The sequence below is a fragment of the Xenopus laevis genome, chromosome 4L (genome assembly GCF_017654675.1).
Source record: "Xenopus laevis strain J_2021 chromosome 4L, Xenopus_laevis_v10.1, whole genome shotgun sequence".
Classification (NCBI taxonomy): Eukaryota; Metazoa; Chordata; class Amphibia; order Anura; family Pipidae; genus Xenopus; species Xenopus laevis.
In genome coordinates, this window is record NC_054377.1 from 28986698 (window position 1) to 28997718 (window position 11021).

The 11021-nt window shown below is 45.5% G+C and overlaps 1 non-coding gene across 1 annotated transcript; it reads left to right on the top strand.

Moving 5' to 3' along the window:
- The first annotated feature begins 10429 nt into the window (after positions 1-10429).
- On the top strand, positions 10430-10501 carry trnaa-ugc. The gene has a single exon. It is a non-coding gene; the product is annotated as a tRNA-Ala (tRNA).
- Positions 10502-11021: the final 520 nt, after the last annotated feature.

The following is an 11021-nucleotide window of genomic DNA, read 5'->3' on the forward strand; positions in this document are numbered from 1 at the left end:
ATCCTGAATGTGTCCCTGGTGATGTCCTGAAGTGCACTGTGTGAGTACATTGTGATCCATGTGAATAAAAGTTAATTTTCTTCAAAGTTGGAAAATTCGTGTACTTGCCCTTTAATTCCACCGGAGGGCCCCCTACACAAAATGGCGTAGTCGGCAGGATAAGAAAGTGTATGCGCTGTTGGGACACCCCACCAAAGAGGACAACGTGATTTGGATCCAAGAAGGTGGCTGTCATCGCCAGCTGTGGTTTTGGATTTCGCGCTGTGAGCAGGGCAGTGACAGAGACCGAGCAGCAGAGGGAGCTAAGTCCTAAAGTAGTGCGTTGGCTGTGATGACCCAGAGGTACTGGCAAGGGAGACGGAATCATCTTGGACGTGGGCGCTGAGCAGGAAGTGACGCGGACGTAGTATAAAGAGGCGCGGCCATCTTGGAAGCTGCAGACCGCATGGTGATTGTGCACGGAGCAGTTGTGGTGATACTGACGGAACCAAACATGGCAGCGCCACGATTCGAAAGTTCCCAGCCTATCGAGAAGGAAATGTTGGACACTGGCCGTCGTTTCATCTGGGCCGGTGTGTTTGGCCAGAAGCTTACCAGCCGAGGAGCGGTGAGATTGCTGCCGCTGTGTGGCGGGTGTGGTGCGGAAGCCCACTGGCACATCATGGATGTCTCCGGGCGTTGTCCCGCTTGCCAGCGACCATTTTTCCAGGGTCCCCTGTTCGTGCGTGGCCGCGCCGATGAAGACCGGCAGCTGATGGACCGCCGTTTGCAAAGGTGGGAGGATCGCTACCCGGTTACCGCCAACGAAGCCACACAAACAGTGCTGGCCGATGCAGCAATCCTCGAGGACTTGGCTGAGGAGACCGAGACACTCCCGGAGGAGACCCCATTGCCTTCCTACAGTGAGGAGGAGGCAACCGCAGCACCGGCGGTAAGTGCGCCACTCCCTTTAGGCCGGGGATATCGAGTCGCACCCAGGGGGCGAGAGAGCCAAGCAGGAGCCATTAGGCCGGGTTCCCAAGTTGGGCGGGATCCAGCACAGGCGGCTGTTACACCATTGCCGCCTGGCCTTTCTTCAGAAGAATCTCCCTGGGAGGAAGACCGGGAGTTAGGCACCGTACAAGTGGGTCCCTCATCACTAGCTCCAGTGCTGGAAGCCCCAACAGCTGCTGAGCAAGAAGGTGAAGCGGCCGCTGTAGTTATGGCTGCAGTTCCACCGAGAGAGGTGGTTCCTTCCCCACATTCCGTCCTAATCAATGATGTTACCAGTTTTTGGGTGCTACCTGGGGAGGCGCCGGTTAAAGAGTACCGAGCCCTTTCACGTGTACAAAAGAAGATGAATCTGGAGGTTAGTAAGAAGTGGGGGTACTATATGCCCTATGCCCCAGAACACGTGTATTTGGAGGTGTCTCTGTTACTAGAGGATTGGATTCATGAGGACATTCTGGACTATCTAAAAATGGACAGGGATAGCCTCACCCAACATGACCGTGATGCTCGCCGGAGAGCTAAGGATTTGGTGCAAGAAAAATTGCCCATGTGGTGGCTGGGCCGCACCATTCTGCGCACTTATGTGCGCAGCATTTGCAAGAGAGCGCCTAAGCGGCATTATAGCAAGGATGTACCCAACGACAAAGGCGGTTACACCGAAAAGCCTCATCCGGCATATTATGTGTCCTTTGAGGACACCAAGTGTTGGTTTCATAAAATGATCTGAATGAGTCAGGTTAACTGTTGTGCACCAAGGTGAAAAGGACTGAACTGTTTGAGTCACCTAAAGAAACCGTTTTTCTTCGAGTTCCAGTTTTATGGATGTCGCCCAGTCGGGGTGAACTGTTCAGGAAGGTTGCCCAATCGGGGTAGCCAGTTACAGTTTTACTGTTGCCATTTTTCCTTATGGGCAGCATTTGATTTTTTCTTGTATATTTTATGTCTTCTTTTATCTTTAAAGAAACAGTTGATTATATTAATCAGTAAACAAATTTTGAGTCTTATCAAAATAATAAGACTTTTTGATTATGTTATAAACAGTTTATAGCATCACATATTGTTGTCTTGTTTCTTCTTCCATCTGCATGTGTTATGAATGTTTGTGTGCACGAGGACGTGCTTGATTCAACAGGTGTCGGATGTAAGAGGGTGTTCGAGTGATGTATGTAAAATTGTATGTAAGTTATGTAAGTTGTATGAATGTGAAATGTTAAATGTGTATGTGATTTAATTGTGTTTGAAAATCTTCATGTAATGTGTAAATGTGGCCACTAGATGGCAGTATTGTATTACAGTTGGAATGGTTCATGTGCTAAGGAGTGATAGGCACATGCACAGGAGTTGGGGAAACACATGTTTAGCTAGTGGGTAGTTAATGCTAGAGGGAAAGCACATGCACAGAGTTAAGAGCAGCACATGCACAGTAAGTGTCAGGGTAGTGTTTAATTGAAGAAGGTATTTAAAGGGGAGACACACCCAGGGTGTTGTTGAGAGTTGGATGTCGTGGAGTCTAGAAGTAGATAGTGCTAAGGACATATAAGTAAAAGTACTAGGTACTTGAGCTAGCTAGTGATAGCTAAGTGAGAACGGGTAGTTGTTACCCCAACGAGGAGCATTAGAGGCTTAGAAGCCGTGGTTCAGCCACAGTGAGGGACCAAGTGCTTAGGCAGGGTCTAGCGGACAACCCAAGGAGAAGGTCAAGGAAAAAGTCCTACCCGGAAAAGTCAGTGAGGCACTGAAGCGGTGTCGGCCTGGCTGAAGGAGGGAGGTGGCACACAGTTAAAGTCCTAGGTCGGGGCGAGGTGGAGGGTCGCAGGTCGTGTGACGGACTGCCTGACCGACTAGGTGGTGCAACAGACCTTATTTGGGTTCGTGGATCCTGGCAAACTTGGAGGCTTCTTGTAAATCCTGAATGTGTCCCTGGTGATGTCCTGAAGTGCACTGTGTGAGTACATTGTGATCCATGTGAATAAAAGTTAATTTTCTTCAAAGTTGGAAAATTCGTGTACTTGCCCTTTAATTCCACCGGAGGGCCCCCTACACATAGACCCTCCTCCCCCCAGCCTATCTTCTAGTCAGGCCTGGACTGGGAGTCAAAATAGGCCCTGTCATTCCAAGTCCACATAGGCCCAAACAGCCCCCTACCAGCCCAAACAGCCCCCTTCCAGCCCACTATATGGTAACTTTCTATGAAACCATACAGCAGCCCATCTGGCATTTGCCAGAACCCACAGATTGCCAGTCTGGGCCTGCTTCTAGTAATGTGTGGGTCAGGGTTTTCCTGACCCACCCACACCCGCCTTTCCAGGGTAATTTTATAGACCTGCCCCCCGCCGATGGCGTCACAAAAGGGGCGGGGCGAACAGACACAAGACCGGAAGTCGGATGACGGCATTTGAAGGTGGCGGGCGGGAGAGCAGGAGAAGAGCTCAACCCACACCCACCCGCGAGGAGCAGTGCGAGATTGACCCGAACCGTGGGTCCCTCGGGTATCAGGTCGGCCCGCACATGACTACTAGCTTCTACCCCTGGCAAATGCCCCTCACTTTTTACTTACCCCTCGGTGCAGATTCAGGCATCAGAGTTCACGGCAGGCATCTCATGGGTCTTTGTGTCTTCTTCCAGCGCTTTGGCAATTTTCGTCAATTTCAACGCATGCACAGTTGTAGCGAACCGGGAAATTGCTCCAACTGAGCATTGCGCCGACACACCGGTCACATTTCAGATTACTGAAGACCCGGAAGATGGCTGCCGTGCAGGAAAGGTAAAGATTGATTGATGTCAACCACGCTCTTAGCAGGCCTGGATTTATGGAAAGGCCTCAAAAGTCCAGGCTTTAGGGCATCAGGATTTTAGGGGCTCCGTGACACCCAGCTACATCCGCACTAGGGATGCACAAGAGGAAAAACCCCAATTTTCCCACTAAATCCTTCTTGGCTGCCTTCTTGTGCCCAAAAAAACTCTTTAAAAACTTTTTAAAAACAATGTGCTCAGGTCAGAAAGATTTACATTTTTAAAGGAAAACTATACCCCCAAAATGAATACTTGAGCAACAGATAGTTTATTTTAAAATAAGTGGCATATTAAAGAATCTTATCAAACTGGAATATATATTTAAGTAAATATTGCCTTTTACATCTCTTGCCTTCAACCACCATTTCTTGATGGTCTGTAAGCTGCCTCAGAGATCATCTGACCAGAAATACTACAACTCTAATTGTAACAGGAAGAAGTGTTGAAGCAAAAAACAGAACTCTGTCTGTTAATGGACTGCATCATAACATTTCTTCAAATATCTATATGCCCTGTCAGTGTGGCAGTACCAATATTTCTTTTGTATAAATGTGAATAATCATATGATAAATTACTTCACTACTGAACTCTATGAACCTTTGTTCTGTACGATAGTATCTCAGGGCTGGAACTAGGGGTAGGCAGAAGAGTCACATGCCTATGGTGCAAAGAAAGGGGGGTGTTAGGCAAGGTTGGACTGGGGGGGCCCGGGGCTCACCGGGGCTACTGCCTCCGGGTCCCTGCCAGGTTCCCCCGCCAAGCTGTCCCCTGCAGCACTGCAAATTTGCATACTCGCATGCACTTCGAATTTGCCGTTTCCTGCTAGAAAAAGTGAGGTCACGGCAGGACAGGCTCTAGTGAGCGGGTCTGGGCCGGCAGGGCCCACAAGAGCCTGGGGCCCACCGACTTTTTTCCCGGTGCCCCGCCAGACCAGTCTGACTCTGCTGCAAGGCAGTGTGTAACGGTTGGCACCCTGAATCTAGAACCAATGCAAAGCACCCTGTTCTCGGCTCAGGCTTCTGCCTGTAGCAGCCGCCTTTGGCCTCGGGAGGAGCCCTCAACTACTCAGATGCCGCCAGGTCTTCAAACGAGAGGTACAAGGCGAAAGGTAATAAACAAGTGAAGGGGCACAACTGTAGGTAAAGTCTTTGGGCAGAAGGTCGTGGTACAAGACGTTAGGCAATAGAGTAGTCAGATCAGGCCGGGTAGGGGCAGGCAGAGAATAAACGTAGTCAGGCAGGCAAGGGTCAAACCAGGAAGTCAATCAGAGGGGTTAAGCAGAAGAGGTAGTCGGTATTCAGGCAAGGGTCAGGATCCAGAGGTCAGAATAGTCAAAAGCCAGGCAGGGGTCACAACAGGAATCAAATACAGATTAATCAGAAGCTCAAAAGCACAGAAGCACCAGGAACAAGATCCTATAAATGCTTTGTGTCTTTAAATACTTTAAAATTTCGTGGCACTGCGTGCTGACGTCACACGCAAACAAACCAGGAAGCGGCGCGCCGCACGCGCCCTAACTATTACCCTTTTGTGGCCCAGAGGAGCGGCAGCGTGGCGGGCGTCCCTGCAGACCTCCTCCCACTAGACCATCAGGGTGAGTTATTACATTGTGCCTCTTCTGCCTGCCTACCCTGAGTTCTGGTCCTCACTTCTCATTCCTCACAGCTATCACTCGTATTGCTTCTCCCTCGACCTGTTTATCGCTGCTGCCCCCTGCGACCCACCCCCTCCTTGTGTAGTGGGGGTTAAATTCATTTTGGAGGAGCCGGACGGGCGACGAGCTGACAGTACATGTAAACAGTTTCAGCATTCTGCAGGCTGTATGTGTCACCAGGGCCGCCATCAGAAATCGCAGGGCCCCATACGACCAAATTTCCTGGGCCCCCTGGCCTGCGCCCACCAAAAGCCCCACCTACAGGTCCGCCCTCCCCACCCCACAGTAAAAAAAAAAACATTGGTGGCTAGGGTTCCCACGTGTTAATAAAAATATATTGGTGGTCAGGGCACCCTCATTGAAAAAAACATTTGTGGTCAGGGCCCCCCCATTAAAAAAAACACTTGTGGTCAGGGGCCCCCAATTAAAAAATATTGGTGGCTAGGACCCCACATGGGGAAAAAAGAAAATTGGTGGCCAGGGCCCCCCTTAAACATCCATGTAAAAAAACTTGCCCCCCCAATAAGTTTAAAAAAAGTTTGGTGCCCAGGGCCCCACCACACAACAGGGACAACAAAGGGATACCTTTAGGGAGGCCCCGCCATGTTACACTTACTTCATAAGTGTGGCCCACCTGCTGTCAGTGAGCTGCCAACTACAGAAGGGAGAAGGGGAGCAAAGGTGGCTGGATCTTCTTCCAATGACAGCATTTTCTTCCCTTATTGGTCACAGAATTTCAAGTCCTGGTAAAGTGGCATGGTGATTGGATGAGCTGGAGGAGAAGTTCAAACCTCAGCTATCCAATCCCTGATCAGCTCAACCGGGACTTAAACTCAGTGACCAATAAGGGGTATTGGACAGAAGATACCTCTCCTTGTGCTCCAGCCCTGCCTTCCTGAAGTCAGCAGCTCTCAGCAGCCCCCCTTACCCTCGGGCCCCCTACAACTGCCCCCCCCTATGTGTAACTACTGGGTTATAGCTGCTTTCATTCAGCAAATCACTTCTGCTCCTAGCTCCTCACTTGCCTGCCTGGCTGTCTCCCCTCCGTCCTGCTTCCCCACCTAATTATTTGATGCCCTGTGCGACCTGTCCCCATTGCTTGTGTAGCGTGGAGAAACACATTGCCAAGGGGGTCGAGAGGGAGGGGTGACGAGTGACTGGTCTTGACTTGGCGCAATGTGCCCAAGGCCCAGCACTGTAGTATCTTTGTGTCTATGGCCAGTTTAAGGTATTAGCGAACAAGAAAAAATTTGACACTGTACATAGCGTCAAACAGTATCAATTGTGTTATTGATGGTTTGGATCATGGAGGTCCTCATAAAGTAGTTTGGGGTCCCAATTTACATCCTAAAATTTAGCCTTTGTTGTTGCTTACTCTGGCAATTAGATCAAGTCTCTGTCTTCAGTAACAATGTCACCTACACGTGGCTTCGTCATAATATTAATAATTCCAGAATAATAAAGATTCTGAACAGTGGTGTAACTTGTTTTTGAAGACCTTACAATAGAGGCCCAGGGGGGGGGGGGCAGCAGTTATTGTCAAAACAGTAGATATATGTTTGAGACCCCTCCCACAGTAAACTAGTCTATATATTTTATTTAATGTCAGTAGGCAAGTCATTTGTGGCCTTTTTGCATATTCAAACAAAACTATACATCTTATTTCTACTAGTTATAAATATCCTATAGAACATTTATTGCTTTATTCTCTGAGGAACAGTGTGTTAACCAAACCAAGCAAATTTAAAACATTTTAATGATGTCTCTCCTAGTATACTCATTTTAGTAAGTACCCATGCTTTCTAAACATGTTTACATTAACTGTTTCAGACAATACAGCTTTTTTATAAGCAAAACAGCACTTATTTCAATCATAGCAAGATATATGGTTATGTGCTTATATCCCCTTTTGCAAATTCCCTGGTATTGCTATAACCCCTTAATTTATTGCTGGGAAAAGCATTTGTCAGAAGTGGGATTTGAACCCATGCCTCCACTTGGAGACAAGAACACTCATCTACTGGGGAAGAATCTCTTTTCTTGAGTGTGGCCAGGGCTGCCATCAGAAATTGCAGGCCCGCCATCAGGAATTGCAGGGCCCCATACGACAAGATTTCCTGGGCCCCCTGGGCTGCGCCCACTACAAGCCGCACTTACAAGTTTGCCCTCCCCACCCCACAGGTCCACCCTCCACCACACAGTAAAAAAAAAATATTGGTGGTTAGTGTTCCCACATGTTAATAAAAAATAAAAAATATTGGTGGTCAGGGCCCCCCAAAAAAAACATTTGTGGTCAGGGCCCCCCATTAAAAAATATTGGTGGCTAGGACCCCACATGGTAAAAAAAAAAAAATTGGTGCCCAGGGCCCCACCACACAACAGGGACCACAAAGGGTTACCTTTAGGGGGCCCTGCCATGTTGCACTTACTTCATTAGTATGGCCCACCTGCTGTCAGTGAGCTGCCAACTACAGAAGGGAGGAGGGGAGCACAGGTGGCTGGATCTTCTTCCAGTGACAGCATATTCTTCCCTTATTGGTCACAGAATTTCAAGTCCCAGTAAAGTTGCATGGTGATTGGGTGAGATGGAGGGGAAGTGCAAACCTCAGCTATCCAATCCCTGAACAGCTCAGCTGGGACTTAAACTCTGTGAGCAATAAGGGAAAGTAATGGACAGAAGATACCTCCTCTTGTGCTCCTGCCCAGCCTTCCCGAAGTCGGCAGCTCTCAGAAATCAGGGGGGCCCGGCTAATCGAGTTAGTGTCGGCCACCTACAACTCTCCCCCCTGTCCCCCCCTGATGGCTGCCCTGAGTGTGGCACCTTAGGCTGCTCACCCATTCTGACAACTTGTTTATAATTTATTCTGTGAAGAGTGTCAACAGTATATTTTCATTAGCACTCCAGACAAAAACCTCATTGTTAATGAAAAGGAACAACTTTGGACCTCAGAAAGAAATCTACTTTGCACAATAGTATGTACGCTAACTTACCTGTCTTACATAATAATACAAGAATGTGTAATTCATTTAAGTAACAGGTGAGTATATTCCTATTGCAATAACTTTATTGTTATTAGGTTCACAAAAAAACTTTATATTACCATGGTTTAATTTAAAGCATGGACTATTACAGTTACTTCCAGTAAGAATTATCAATAAAGTATTTTTATTTCATGTCTATTGTTTCAGGAGTTCATTGCCAATGATATTTAGTCATCATCAATCAGCTATTCAGTTATGTTTATTATTACTATTAGTCATCTTCAGAGTGATTATACATATAAGGGCTCATTCACCAGGTACAGGTTGAAGCAAAAAGTGAAAAAAATTGCAAGATCAAGATCATTTGAGAAAAAAAAACAGGTGGCAACAGTAGGTGTAAGCAAAGTGGCTGCAAACAATGGAGGTTGTAATATGGGGTAAAATAAAAATGAGTTCCCTGGAATAGTCTCTGAAAGTATTACCTTTCTAAATGTGTAATATTAAAAGGTTGTAGAGGAATATTTAGATGGAATGGCATCTTTGTTTTAAAAGTTGGACATTTATGATACCTGGAACCTCCAACTTATCTTATGGCACACACTGGGAGCTCAGAACAAATTACTTTGTTCAGTTTGCACATCAGACCAAATAGAAGGCGCTTTTGATAAATGAAGATAATACTCGTGAATAAAGAGGGGATACCCAACATCAAACATCATACTTCAAAAAAGGGGATGTAGCTCAGTGGTAGAGCGCATGCTTTGCATGTATGAGGCCCGGCATCTCCAGGGTTTTGGATAACAGAAAATTGTTTCTTTATAAATAATCTTCTATGAAGTTTGAAAAAGACTGCCTTATTTAAAGCATAGGGGCTAAACTCCACAGCGGATTATATAGAAAGGTGCTGGAGCGACAAAACGCATCCTATAAGTACAATGTAGTCACATGGGTAAAAAAAATATTATGGTTCTGGTACAAAACTCTGATGATGTATAAACTACTAAAGAAAAAATTTCCTTCCAACACGAAACAACTGTCATATGGGAATGCTGCATGCTGCTTCTTTTTCTGATGAGATAAAATGATGATGGTGTCTGACCAACTTTTTTTCCCTATTGAAATACATTGACAGTCAGATGTAGATGCATGAAAAAATGATACCGTCCAACTTTTATGGTCTGACTTAACATTCTAATCAGATTTCATAGCATTCTACAAATCTCGTGCTGTTGGGGTGGGGAGTGGGCAGGCATTTAGGGGTCGCAGTGTGCCAGATCTCTTCAAAGAGTTTTTCTGCTGTTCTAGTTCACCACAGCACCCTATTATGCATCTGTAATCTAGGTATAAGCAATGGGGTGACTAACCTAAAGTGGGACTCCAAACCATGACCTAAACTACAAAATAAACACAAATCCTCTGCTATACTGTAAATCCTGGTTTTGCAAAAGTAGCATCGTTGAGAGTGTTTCATGTTGCTGATACCCAGAAAACATTTTGCCCTTAACTCATTTGATTAAAGTTACCTGAGATAAAAATATTGTTGCAGTATAAACAAATGATACTATTATGCATAATGTTTTGAAAATAATGCTCTTTATTGTATTATACCTGATCATAACTTTATGCCAAATAAACATTGTATGCAAGTGAAACTTTGTTATCCTGTAACCATTTTGCCAGTGCTTGTTTTTTTTTAAAATAAATATAGATCCTTGGAAACAGCTCATTATCTGAGGGCTTGTTAGTGGATTGGTAATAGATTTTATCAGCTTTTATCCTCTGCTAAAAGTTTTTTAGTACCAGAAATAACACTATAGATTAACTATAGAAAACTATAGATATTTATTTAAGGGCAAAAAGCATGTTGAGCACACGGTATGGATTTGCTTGGAGGGGTTGGACATGAACAATACCCTAAGTTACATTGAGGTCCAATCTGTCTTTTCTGTCTTTGTTCTTTTTGTCCATGAGACCCAATTGAAGAAACATAAGCAAACTTAGGTACAAAGTGGGGATGTAGCTCAGTGGTAGAGTGCATGCTTTGCATGTATGAGGCCCCGGGTTCAATCCCCGGCATCTCCAGGATTTTGGATAAGAGAACATGATTAAAGCATTCATTAGTCTTCTGAAACAAGCATGTTTCTTTGTGAATAAAGTGCTATGAAATAGCCTATGCTTTGAAAAAGGCTGCCTTGTTGAAAGTGTTAAGGGTCCTTAGAAAGATATGTCAGTGCAAAGGTTTGCGAACAGTGGTCCCTTCCTAAATATGGAAGCTGAAACTTACAACAGAAAGATTATAGAGGAGCATTTACATTGAAAATGCATCTTTGTTGAACGCTTGGACATGAATGATGCCTGGAAGCTGTTAGATGGGACAAATTGGTAACTCAGAACAAACTTGCAACAGAATGGTTGTAGCGGGCTATCTGTATTGAAAAGACACCTTTGAACAATGCTAACTCTAAATCCTTTTCTATTATTTTAGCTGAGCAAAATAGACTTTTCTTATACTATATAAATTATTTAAATATTGTTCCCTTCAGTTTTGTAAGCTTGGCCTGTCATGATAATAAAATCAGTGTCAAGAGACATTTATCAGAAG